Source organism: Myotis brandtii, unplaced genomic scaffold (genome assembly GCF_000412655.1).
Source record: "Myotis brandtii unplaced genomic scaffold, ASM41265v1 scaffold634, whole genome shotgun sequence".
Classification (NCBI taxonomy): domain Eukaryota; kingdom Metazoa; phylum Chordata; class Mammalia; order Chiroptera; family Vespertilionidae; genus Myotis; species Myotis brandtii.
Genome location: NW_005370427.1, coordinates 379,288 through 391,717, shown reverse-complemented (window position 1 = coordinate 391,717; position 12,430 = coordinate 379,288). Strand labels below are relative to the sequence as shown.

The 12,430-nt window shown below is 54.8% G+C and overlaps 1 pseudogene; it reads left to right on the top strand.

Moving 5' to 3' along the window:
* LOC102240896 overlaps positions 1-10,163 on the top strand; it is a 79,133-nt pseudogene extending 68,970 nt beyond the window's left edge.
* Positions 10,164-12,430: the final 2,267 nt, after the last annotated feature.

The window sequence follows — 12,430 nt, the reverse complement described above, 5'->3', positions numbered from 1 at the left end:
GACCGCAGCCCCCCATGACCACAGCCCCCCATGACCGCAGCCCCCAGGACTGCAGCCCTGCTCTCCTCTACCTGTTTCCAAGAAACGGAAAGATTATAAATGCTTGCTGCTCTAAGCTCCTAACTTTGGGGGTGATTTGTTACCCAGCAGTTGATACTCCATTAGCCTCATAATTCTTAAGTTACACAGCTAGACCTAATCATTCACATTAACAAGAATGGAAGGTTGGTGACACCCACCCTGTACCGGGTGGCACAGGAGACTTACTGTCTGAAATGCGGGGATGGGGTCCTTAGGGGAAGAGCGCTGAGCACTGAGCACTGAAGTTTCCGTGTCCACGTGGTTCCCAGGGACGGATCCGACAGGGCGTTGACCGTGGCAGGCAGGCTCCCTGCCCAAGGCTCCCTGCGGAGGCTATTCTGTGGGGCGTCGCCTTGTGCTGGCCGTCAAGCTGCCAGGTCAGGGAGCTGAGCTCCCATTGCATCACCCTGCCCTGCATTCAAGGGCAAGGACTTGGGAGATGCTCTCTGCCACGCCACAGTGACAGGAAACTCCCCTGTGTGACCTGCTGCTTCAGGGACAGGCGGCCGGACTGAGGCCAGGCCCATGGCGGCCCAGGAGGGCCTCTCCCAGCGGCGGGGAATATGTTTGTGGGAAGTTTTCTTATTTTTTGTGCATCATTTGGCCACGTTATCAAATGTGTTGCTATTAGACCTAATAAATTGAACTTTAACATCCACTCTGGCTCAGTTGTGTTTTCATAAAGAAGACATTGTTAAATGCCCAAGCGCCTTCACGCATGTCCCCAGTGCGGACCCGACATCTGAGGCCACTGTGAGCTCCCTCTTGTCTGGCAGCAGGTCCAGGTGCCAGGATGGACACCCAGACCCGAGGCTTCCACTCACCGGCTGGCACGCGGCTCATCCCAACGCTGGTGCAGACCTGGTAGAGATGAAGGCATCACAGAGACTAAGTCCCGGGTTTCAGAGGACTGAGCGGAGACATGGAAGGGATCTACTACCCAAGGTCAGCCCAAGGTCAGGCAGGGACGTCTCAGAGCAGCTCCTGCGGGCACCCTGCCCTTCTGCTCCCACGGGCTTCCCACGGCCCTACACCAGCCTCACACCCTCATTTCCCTTCAAGTATGTTCAGTTACAAATACGCAAATGTATGTGCAAGTATATATATGTGTCTCATTCAGACAGTGGGCATTTAATGACACATTAAAGCATGTTTTGTGTAGTTGGACCTCATGTGATGGAATCCTCTGTTGAGCGCGTGGGAGAGACAGGAAGTGAGCTCGCTCAGCCGTGGAGCCTAGTTGCCAGGCCTCTCTAGGCCACGTGGCAAAGTCACAATTTTCCATGAAGGGAAGACACCCCGCCTCCCGCGTCTCCCCACACCACCAGGCCCTCCCGGCCTCTGCAGTGCGCGCCGTCCACACAGCCCACCAGCGGCCGGTGTGCTGTCAGGCAGGGTCGGGAGGGACGGGGCCTCTCCAAAGGCTGCCGGCCGGCTTTTCCCTGTGCAGCGTGCAGCCCTCACGCCTGGAGGCCACGGGGTGAACACGAGAGCGTCACGTTGGGTCGAAGTGGGCAGGGACAGGTGAGGTGGTTGTGAGGTGTTCCGTCTGTCCTTCAAGGCACACAGAACGGTAAGGAGGTGCCGCAGCGAGGAGCGGGACTAGCGGAGATCGGGGTAAGAGGGCCGGAGGGTAGGTCTGCTTCCCGTGAACTTGACCCAGTGACGTCGTCACCTACGTCACACAGCCCCTGTGGGGTTTGGCTCCAGGGAAGGCTCTAAGGCAGCGATTCTCAACCTGTGGGTCGCGACCCCTTTGGGGGTCGAACAACCCTTTCACAGGGGTCGCCTAAGACCATAGGAAAACCAATAATTACATATTGTTTTCCTGATTAATCACTATGCTTTAATTATGTTCAATTTGTAACAATGAAATTGGGGGTCACCACAACATGAGGAGCTGTATGAAAGGGTCGCGGCATTAGGAAGGTTGAGAACCACTGGTCTAAGGCAACGTGTGCAAAGTGGGAACTGGGAGCTGCTCACCGTCCTCTCCCTCAGTGCTCAGTGCTCCGCAGGGTTCTCAGCCCTGCACGTACTCACACTGCGGAGTGGGGGCCCCTGGGGCCCCTGAGCACTCACGGCCCAGCTCACCTGCAGACACAGTGCTGCTTGCACGGACTCTCGGGGGGGGGTCGGGGGCGGCAGATGCTGTGAAAGATGAGCAAGTGTCCATTTTATTGTCCAACCCTACAGACTCTCCACAGCAGACCTACTGTTCCTGAATCTAAGCAAGTATATTGCAAGCGGATACCAGAAATGCCCAGTGTAACAGCTAAGAAATAAAGACTTTTAAAGGTTTTTTAACATTGATTTTTAGAGTGAGAGGAAGGGAGAGGGAGAGAGAGAAACATGGGTGGGCTGCCTCCTGCACACACCCCTGCCAGGGGCCCAGCGCAGCCTTTTGATGCCGGGACGACGCTCCACAGCGAAGCCACCAGGGCGGCTGGTACCATCTTCACTCCGAGGGACATCGCGTCCCAGGAGCCCGTTCTCAGGACCCCGCCCCCTCGCCCGCCTGCCAGGGCCCCGACAGCCAGGAGTCACTCTGCCTTCCAGGGCAGAGCCCGAGCCCGAGGCTGAGGGCTGGGCCGACTGTTTTGCAGCCAAGGTTTGGGGGTTCGCTAGCGCAGGGCAGGACTGTCCCTGTGAGTCCCACCACAGTGACGGGCCTGCCCTCTGCCCAGCTACAGGCCTCACTCCTGCGGGGGGCTAGGGGCGTGTCCTGGGGCACAGAGGGCCAGGCAGCCTTCAGACAGAGACAGAAGAGAGCGGGCCTCAGTGGGAGAGATCACTGAGAGTGGACGTCGGCTGCTTCTCCTGAGCTTGTAGCTGCACCTGCGGCCATGCTCAGCCCCTGCCCACCCCCCTGGTCCCTGTGCGGACGGCTGTAAGGGCCCCTGCTCATCTCTCAGCCCCTGCCCCCCCCAGGTCCCGGTGAGGACGGCTGTAAGGGCCCCTGCTCATCTCTCAGCCCCTGCCCTCCCCGGGGTCAGTGTGAGCAGCACCGTCTCTGCGGGTGGGCTGGGAGCCCCTGGGTGCTCAGGGGCTGCGGTCTTAACCCAGGTCCCTCACACTCCGCAGTGTGACCCGTGGACGTGGTGAGCCCAGCACATCGCTGCTTTGTCCCCAGAAGTCCTTTCCCTGCCGCTTCTCCTTTGTCTCTTTCAGCACTAAATCCTCATCGTGACTGAGGCCTTGCTCCTGGCAGCCTCACTCATCGCCACACACGCACACACACACACACACACACACACACACGCACGCACACACATGCGCACACACACACGCACACACACACGCACACACGCACACACACGCAGCCTCTTCTCCGTGGGGGTCTGCCCTGGGCTGGGCGGGGCTCACCCACGTGGCCCTCAGCCTGCACCTTCGCATAGAGAGGCGTCTGGGGTGTGGTTCCTCAGGTCTAGATGCAGACTTTCAGGCTGTAGATTCTTCCTCTCCCTCCAGGGTCCTGCGCCCGCGACCACGTCCTGTGTGTGGCCAGCGACACCTTTGTGAGGTTTGCATGTTCTACATTTTGGGGGGCTCACTGGCATATGTATGACTTTTATGTTTTCTAAATGTCACACACACTTTATATCATTTTCCTAAATTGTATAAATAATACATTAAAATCCAAAATAATTTGAGTCACCAATAAACATTAAAATTAAATATTAAAATATCACCAATAAATATTGAAATACAGCCCTCTATGTTAAAATATCTACCTTTTCCTATGCTCCCCAAAATACTCACTGTCAGCAAAAGGTTCTGTAGCATCGAGGTGCCTTCATGGGGGAGGGTGCTGAGTCCGGAGGCCCTGAAGGGCTTGGTGGGTTCAGAGGAGGCTGGGAGGCTGGGGCTCTGGAGTGAGGGACGGAGGGAGGTGACAGCAGGGACGATGCCACCATGACACAGAGACTCTCCATGGCCACGGCTTTGACTCTGAAAGAGATGGGGGGCCACAAAGCACTGGGGACTCTGACAGAGAAATGGCTGTTTACGGACCACCAGGGGCTGCTGGTGGGGCCGGAGGCCAGGCCGAGGCCGCTCGGGAGGAGGCTGCTCTGCTGGCCCAGGCAGGCGGCCCGCAGGGGGCAGGGGGCGCCAGGCGGGGCTTCTGGGTCCTTGGGAGCAGCCCCCGGGTGAGATGAGGAAGACAGGACTTGAGGTCGATGCCCAGGTTTCCAAAGTGAGCAAACGAAAGACATCACCGCACACTCGCACCCACACCTCCCCGCCCTCCTTAGGAGGTGGAGACGCGGGGGCATCTACAGGGAAGACTGGGGGTGGAACTCGGAAAACACAGGAGGTGCCCGCCTGCCCGCCCGCCGTGCTGAGCACCCCATGGGGCGGTCACAGCGCAGGCCTGGGACCTGGAGGGGAAACCCTTCCCCGAAGCGCCTCTGCCTGGGAGACTGCGTGGTCAGGTGACCAGTTACACAGCCAGCCTAGCCACGCGGGTCAGACACCCCGACAAGAAGACATGACGCGTGTCGCGTGTCCTGCAGCCTGAGACAGACGGGAAATCGCAGCTCCGGGAGGGCGAGGGCGCCCGGCGCCGTGGCGGCTTTGCCTTTGCGTTAGGGTGAAGTATCACACGCACATCACATGGCAGCAAAGAAGCTGAGGCAAGGGGAGTGAGCCTGAGCCCCACCAGGGGCCGCCAACCAGGGGCTGGCTGCCTGCAGTGCAGCACTGGGCACGGGGAGGGGGACTTCGGGAGCAGGGAGTGCAGGGCAGGGCGCTGCTCTGTGAGGCCGTGATGATGGACACGTCGCAAGCACCTGTCCAGCCCCGCAGCGTGGCCCACACCCCGAAGCGTGGCCCACACCCCGCAGCGTGGCCCACACCGAGGGCAGACCCACATCACTGTGGGTGTCACGCCGCCACACAGCCCAGGTGGCAGCTCGGGCTGCACGTGTGGGCCTGGCCATGGGGGGCCCTGAGGGAGCCTGTGGATGTGGATCCTGCAAATCTCGCACCTCCCTCCCCTCACCATCGCTGTGGTCCTAAAACTGTCCCAAAACAGTCTTTTTTAAAAAAAAAAAAAAAAGTCCAAAGCAGAGAGTGAAATACAGTGGGGCCTTGACTTATGAGTTTAATTTGTTCCCTGACGGAGCTCATAACTCAAATTACTTGTATGTCAAATCAATTTTTACCATTACAATGAAACCTGATGCTGGGCTGATGTTGTGGCGTTCACTGTGACGTTCGCTGCGCCAACTAGCGGTGGGGTATCTGAAGCTGGCTCGTAACCCGAATTTTAGCTTGCAACTCAAAGCAAAAAATCGGCCGAGAGATGGCTCGTATCTCGAAAAACTCGTTAGTCGGGACACTCGTAAGTCAAGGCCCCACTGTACAACTGAAACCTTCGGGTGTGCAAAATGGAAGTCGGGCCGGTGGCCCAACGGCTCCCACTCCCCTGAGCAGGTGAGGGGAGGGGAGAGGGGACAGATGGGCCTGAGAGACTCCGGCTAAGCAGTTATGGGTCCTGCTGGGAAGAGGCGGGGTGGGGGAGCAGGCCATGGCCCAGGTGGCTGACTGCAGATCTCAGCATTGTCGCTGAGAAGGCCTGGGCCTGAGTGGTCAGATCTGTTGCTCAGTCCTCTCCTCTAACTCTTCGAGTTGCTGCCATTAGCCTAACTGCCTGCACCTGCATGCGCTGTCAGTCAGACCTGGGGCCAGGGGGCCAGCGTTCCGGGCCAGGAGGTGAAGTCGGGCAGGAGGCACCTGCTGGAGGAGGCAGGGGAGCGAGGGCCCAGCTGCTTGTGGGGAAGCCACTGTCACACAACAGCTCCAGGACAGGTGAGCTCCCATTAGCCAGAAAGTTCCCTGAGCTGGCGCCTGAACCAGCAGTGCTGGCTAAGTCTGCAAGTCCTGTCCTAGCTTTACCTTTCCCATTGGTGTTCTCATGATATTTCCTGACAAAGCCCATTGTGGAGGATAATTTTATCTGTCCGCTGGGCTGGGCCAGGGACACCCCATGTCTAGAGACATTATTTCTGGGTGTGAATTAAGCAAGCAGATCACCTGCTCCAACGTGGGGGATGTTCTCTGGCTCCCTGAGGCCTGACCACAGATGAGTGGGGGCCCAGGCTGCTCTGTGCCTGCCTGGTTGGCACTGACCTCCTGACTTCAGAGTGCCTGGTTCCCCATCTTTCTATTCAGACTGGATTCGCCACCCCGCTCCCAGCACGCAGTCTCCAATCACCACAGCCTCTCCCAACTCTGCATCACAGACACCCTCCTGATCAATTCCTTATAACCAATATCATAGATGGATAGATAGGTATGAGGTAGGTAGATAGGTAGATAGGCAGATGGTAGATGATGGATGGATGAATAGATAGATAGATGATAGATAGATAGATAGGTAGATAGATAGATAATAGATAGATAGATAGATAGATAGATAATAGATGGATGGACGGATAGATGAATGGGTGAATGGATGTATGGATGTTTGGATGGATGGCTAGATGATGGATGGATGGATCGATGGATGGATGGATAGATAGATGGATAGATGAATGAGTGGATGGATGGAAAGATGATGGATGGATGGATGGATGGATAGTAGATAGATAGGTGGATAGATGAATAGATGAATGGGTGGATGGATAGATGATGGACCGATGGATGGATGGATGGATGGATGGATAGTAGATAGATAGGTGGATAGATGGATGGATGGATGGATGGATGCATGGATGGATGGATGCATGGATGGATGGATAGATGAATAGATGAATAGGTAGATGGATGGAAAGATGATGGGTGGATGGATAAATGATGGGTGGATGGATAGATGATGGATGGATGGATGGATGGATGGATGGATAGTAGATAGATAGGTGGATAGATGAATAGATGAATGGGTGGATGGATAGATGATGGACCGATGGATGGATGGATGGATGGATGGATGGATGGATGGATGGATAGATGAATGGGTGGATGGATGGAAAGATGATGGATGGGTGGATAGATGGGTGGATGGATAGGTAAATGGGTGGATAGATAGATGATGGACAGATGGATAGATGATGGATGGATGGATGGATGGATGGATGGGTGGATGGATGGATGGATGCATGGATGGATGGATGGACAGATGAATGAATGGATGGATAGATGGATAGATGAATGGGTGGATGGATAGATGATGGATGGGTGGATGGATAGATATATAGATCAAAATGCTATTTTGCTGGAGAACCTTGGCTACTATGCATACATATAAATCCACATAAAAAAATCAGAAAACAATGTGCTTTGCATGTGAAAGGTACTCAGACAATTACAATCATTAAGCTATTGTTGGAAACTTGATTACATCACCGCTGATGATGGAACAGCTAAGTTCCATGAAACACGAACTCACAGCTGGTCCTTTGCCTGTTTTCTGTCAGATTCGCCCCATCCTTGTTGCGAGCCACTCTGACATGGGACCTGCACCTCCCAGGTGCTCTCGCCCATGGTGCTGGCTGCGATGTACCTCTGGGAGGTCTGATCAGGATGGGAAGGTGCCAGGGAGGGAGAACGGGGCTTCCAGCCCCACTCTGCTGGGGCGGTGTCCCCAGCACCAGCTGCACGTCCCAAGTCTTCGGCTTTCACAGAGCAGACCATCTCCCCCGCTGGGCAGCCCTGGTTCTGGGTCCTGCTGGTGGCCCCGACCTGGTCCACCTGAGGACACCTGCTACAGGTGGGGTGGCTTCCCTGCTACAGGTGGGGTGGCTTCCCGTCCACTTACTGCTGGGGCCTCCCCAGCCCACCTTTGGGTTGTTAGCTTTCCTACCCTCCAGGCAGAGCTGTCTTTGTGGGACACGCCCTTCATTTAAATACAGCGGTGGTTTCCATTCTCCTGATTGGATTGGATTCCGAAGAATAAAAAGATACTGAAAGGTGATTTTTCCAGCTTCCATGATGTGTAATTATAAATAAACTATCTGATACTTAGAGCATCCTGCGTGGTGATGTGAGACAGGCAGACCTTGTGGAAGGATTCCCCCATTCAGCTGTTCACACTCATGTGTTTACCTTCCTGTGTGTGAACATGAAGCTCTGCTCTCTCAGCAAACGGCACTTACACACACCGTGCTGCCCTCCCCGCCCCGGGGCTCACATCAGACCTCATCCATCTCACAGCTGAGAGTGGGCCTCTCCCGGCCTCTCCCTGCCCCCCAGCCCGCAACCACTGCTCCTCTCTTTCTATAAGCGCCACTAAAAGGTGCTGATTCAGCCCTGAGCGGTGTGCTCAGGGGTTAGAGCAACGTCCTTTGCACTGAAGGATCACAGGTTCAAGGTCTGACTCCTGGTAAGTGTGGGAAGCAGCCAATCAATGTGTCTCTCACATCGATGTCTCTCTCGCTCTCCCCCCACCTCCCTCCCTTTCACTCTCTCTAAAAATCAATGGGAAAAGTCTCCTCAGGTGAGCATTAACAAAAATAGTAAATAAGTAAATAGTGTTGATTTGTTTCAAAAATGGTAAAAAATATATATATATAGTAGAAAAAGACATCTTAGCAAGAGTTTCCTGCCTGTAGAAATTCCAAAGCCCTTAGTAGGCCAGAGTGCAGGATATATTTTCTTCTTTTTGTTAATCGAATTTATTGGGGTGACATCGGTTAATAAAAGCGCATCGGCATCAGGCATACAATTCAATAACGCACTGGGTGGGTTTTCTAGAGGAAAACGTGGGAAGAAGCTCCCTAACTTATTACCACAAAGACACCTTTTTTCTCGTGAACTATCCACAAATACCCAGCAGAATCAGAGTCACCAGAACAGGACAAGGTAAGCTCCTTACAGCCTGAAAGTCTGCATCTAGACCTGAGGGACCACACCCCAGTCCCTGCTCACTGGACACGGTCCTGGCTGCAAACCCTAAGGTGAACGTCTTGGAAACTGGAGGAGGAAGGTGCAGGCTGGCCCACTCCTCCCTGACCCACTTCCAGGGTCTCAGTGGCTGGGGCCCAGCTATTCACGCTGGAACGCCCATCTAAACCTGGAAACACCACTGCATTTCATTTAAAATTGAATGCAGGCAGCAGGGTGTGAAGAGGTGGTAAGTGTGTGGGCTGGGGGGAAAGGCCAATAGACCCGACAGAATGCTATTAACTTGGGGATGGTTCAACGCACGCGTGGCATTTTCACACAGCGGTTTCGTTTGCTGAGTGAGACCGTGAGCTAGAGAGAGAGGGCTCCATTGTCCTTTATGAACTGGGCTGAGAACTGATTGAATTTCTGCCTGTAGCTTTGGGTCTGGACACATGGGTCTTGTCTTGCCGATGGTCCTTGCACCTGGCACTGGCTCAATGGGACTGTGAGTAAACCCCACGCTCCAACCTCAGGGCTCAGCGTCCAGGCCTCGGGCGGTCCTTAGGGCACCTTCACAAAGGCACGGGGGCCTTTTCGTTACTGAGGTGGAGCGGACTGGAGGGAGCAGTGGACAGGAGCAGCAGGGAGGAGTGAGGCCTCTGGGACAGGCAAGGAGCTGAAGAGTAAAGTGAATCCAGTGCACCGATGTCTGCAGGCGCGGCAGAGAGGCCATGACACCGCAGTCCCCGCCGCGGCCCGCCAACCCGGCGAAGCTTGCGTGAGCGAAGTTCTATGGACTGTGTCATGTCGCGGGAGTCAGATCCCTGGCTGGGCTCAGAGACGGGGTAGCGCCCAGCTCCCTGCAGCGGGGCCTTTGGGCCCTCACTCAACGCCATTCCTTCCTCTCTTCACACACATTCGGGTCCCTGCTCTGTGGCCCACGGCTGGCTAGTTACAGGGGTTCGCATGGAGCTTATGTCCTGGGGTGTGAGGGGGGTGCAGAGGGGCAGATGGTAAGAACACACACACACACGTAAAAGAAATCGCACAACCAAACAGGTTGGTGACATGCTGATGACGAAGTGGCGGCTGACAGGGTCTGGGGCTTGGCCCTCCAGGTTCCCCGCCAGCGTAGGGAGCTCCTCACTCCCAACGTGAGGGGCTTGGGGAAAACGGACTTCAAGAACCTGCTGGTTCTACAAGCCGTGGTCTCCGAGAAGGATATGATCTCGTGGTACAGGAAGAGGAGCTGAGGGAAGCACCGATGGTGCAGCATGTCGAGAGGAAACGAATAGGAATCGGCAGTGGCTGGGATTCGGGGACTGTCCCTGAAGAGCGCGTAACTATAGAGCAAAGGTGCATCACATGTCAGCAACTCAAACATCCCAGCTTTCCACCAGCCTTTCCTTGGGATTGTTACATAGATAGGACCCTTCATTCACAAAAGATGAAGTTTCCTCCTCATCCACGTAGGCATCACAGTGCAAGTCATTTTGGCTCATGAGTCAGTCACCTGACCTGCGGAGAGAAGGGGAGCTGCCGTCCCACGGTGCAGGCGATGGGTGCTGGACCACATGGAGGAACACCGTCGCGGGCCGGCTCAGACAGCACACGCCGGGAGCCAGGCTGTGATGCAGAAGAAATTCTCCCACACAGTTCGGTGCTACATTTGCCACGAGAGGTTTGGCCGGCGGTGCTGGCAGCTCTGAGCCGGGTGTCCCAACCTGAGACAAGGGCCAGGCCTTTGTGTATCACTCCTTGGTCAGTCGGTGGGGGCAGGCTGGCCCCAGTCGGCAGCTGGAAAGGTGGGCAGTGCCTTCATCTAGGACAGCTGACAGAGAGAGGCAGCTCTAGCCACCAACACTGCACAGCAGGTGAGGGCCATCTGAGGGCGCCCCACTCACCTGGCCGCTCGGGGACTAGATGGCGGTGCAGCACAGCACACACACTGGGAGCGCTGTGTTCGTGTGAAACTGCCGCTCTTCCTTGTGAGTTCTGAGCTATTTTTCACGGGCTGGTGTCGTTGATGCTCTCCAAGATAGAGCTCGCGGCATAGCAGGCGGCTGTGCCAGGCCGTCTCTGCTTCCTGCTGTCAGAAGGGAAAGCCAGGCCTGGCAGGTATTTCTTAAACTCAGACTCTTACTGGAGCGTCCAGACATGACCCACGAGGGCAGGACCCCCTTTCCTTCCCACCCTGGAGAGCTGACGGGGAAAAGCCTGGGGGCCACAGGCAGACCAGCTCTGCAATCGCGTGGGTGCAGATGCTGCCCTACTGCTCCTGGCAGACAGGTGACGGAGGTCAGCGCTGCAGCAAGTGGCGGCCTCCAGGGAGGAGGCAGAAAAGCAGGCTTCTGGCTGCTCGAGAAAATGCTTCTCCAGAAAAGTTTCTGCATTTGACTTAGCCCAGTGCATTCATATTTTCTAAAGCACTAAACCCGAGACTCCTCTGTTGAGAAAGTGAAGCTGTATGGCCTATAACCATGTTTTACCTGTTCTCTGGAGTGTCCTGAATCACTGAAACTTCAGCTAAACTCTGAAGCTGCTTCCACAGTTCTGCCCCACTCACTGGATGCTACTGGTTCAGAAAACAGTTATCAAACATTTGTCTTGTCCAGGCCCTGGGCTGAGGGGCAGGCCCTGTCCTCCAGCTCCCCAGGTTTAATTATGAAGATGGACCCAAGCAGAGATGCTGTGGTTGGCGGTGTAACAGGCCGCTCCTGCCACACTGCCGACTGTCCACCAGGAGGCGCAACGAGGCCAGTCCACGGGACCTCTTGATAATTCAAGCGAAGAAGTGATGTGGGTGGGGCTTGTTATTGGAAGAGGCAGTTGACAAATTATGGAATTCTTGACATATTTTGAAGGTTGCATCAACAAAATAGGTGTGGGTGGGGGGGAGGAAGAGGAGAGAGGCAGAGAGAGAAAGACAGAGAGAGGGGCCAGGGTGTTGACTGGAGGATTAGAAAGCACTGAGGGAGCCGAAACCGGTTTGGCTCAGTGGATAGAGCGTTGGCCTGCGGACTGAAGGGTCCCAGGTTCGATTTCGGTCAAGGGCATGTACCTGGGATGCGGGCACATCCCCAGTAGGAGATGTGCAGGAGGCAGCTGATCGATGTTTCTCTCTCATCGATGTTTCTAACTCTCTATCCCTCTCCCTTCCTCTCTGTAAAAAAATCAATAAAATATATTAAAAAAAAAAAAGAAAGCACTGAGGGGCCATTAACCATGAAATCTTCTCCCCTTGCAAAATAATCCTGAACCTGTCCATCTAACACCCAATACAAACTCCCCTTTTCTTACTCTTCATGCTGCATCTGGTCGTATGAGTAACAGCAGGCTGTTCGGAGAGAAGTCTGAGCCCAGTGTTCTACCGTTAAGAATAATACTTTTGAGAGTTTCATAGCTAAGAGTTAGTTTTTACATCAATTTTCATCTTCTGTCTGAGAAATAATCAAATAAGATATGTTTTGGCTCTGACCTATCTTTACTGAAGATAGTATTGTTAGACAATTTTCTGGAA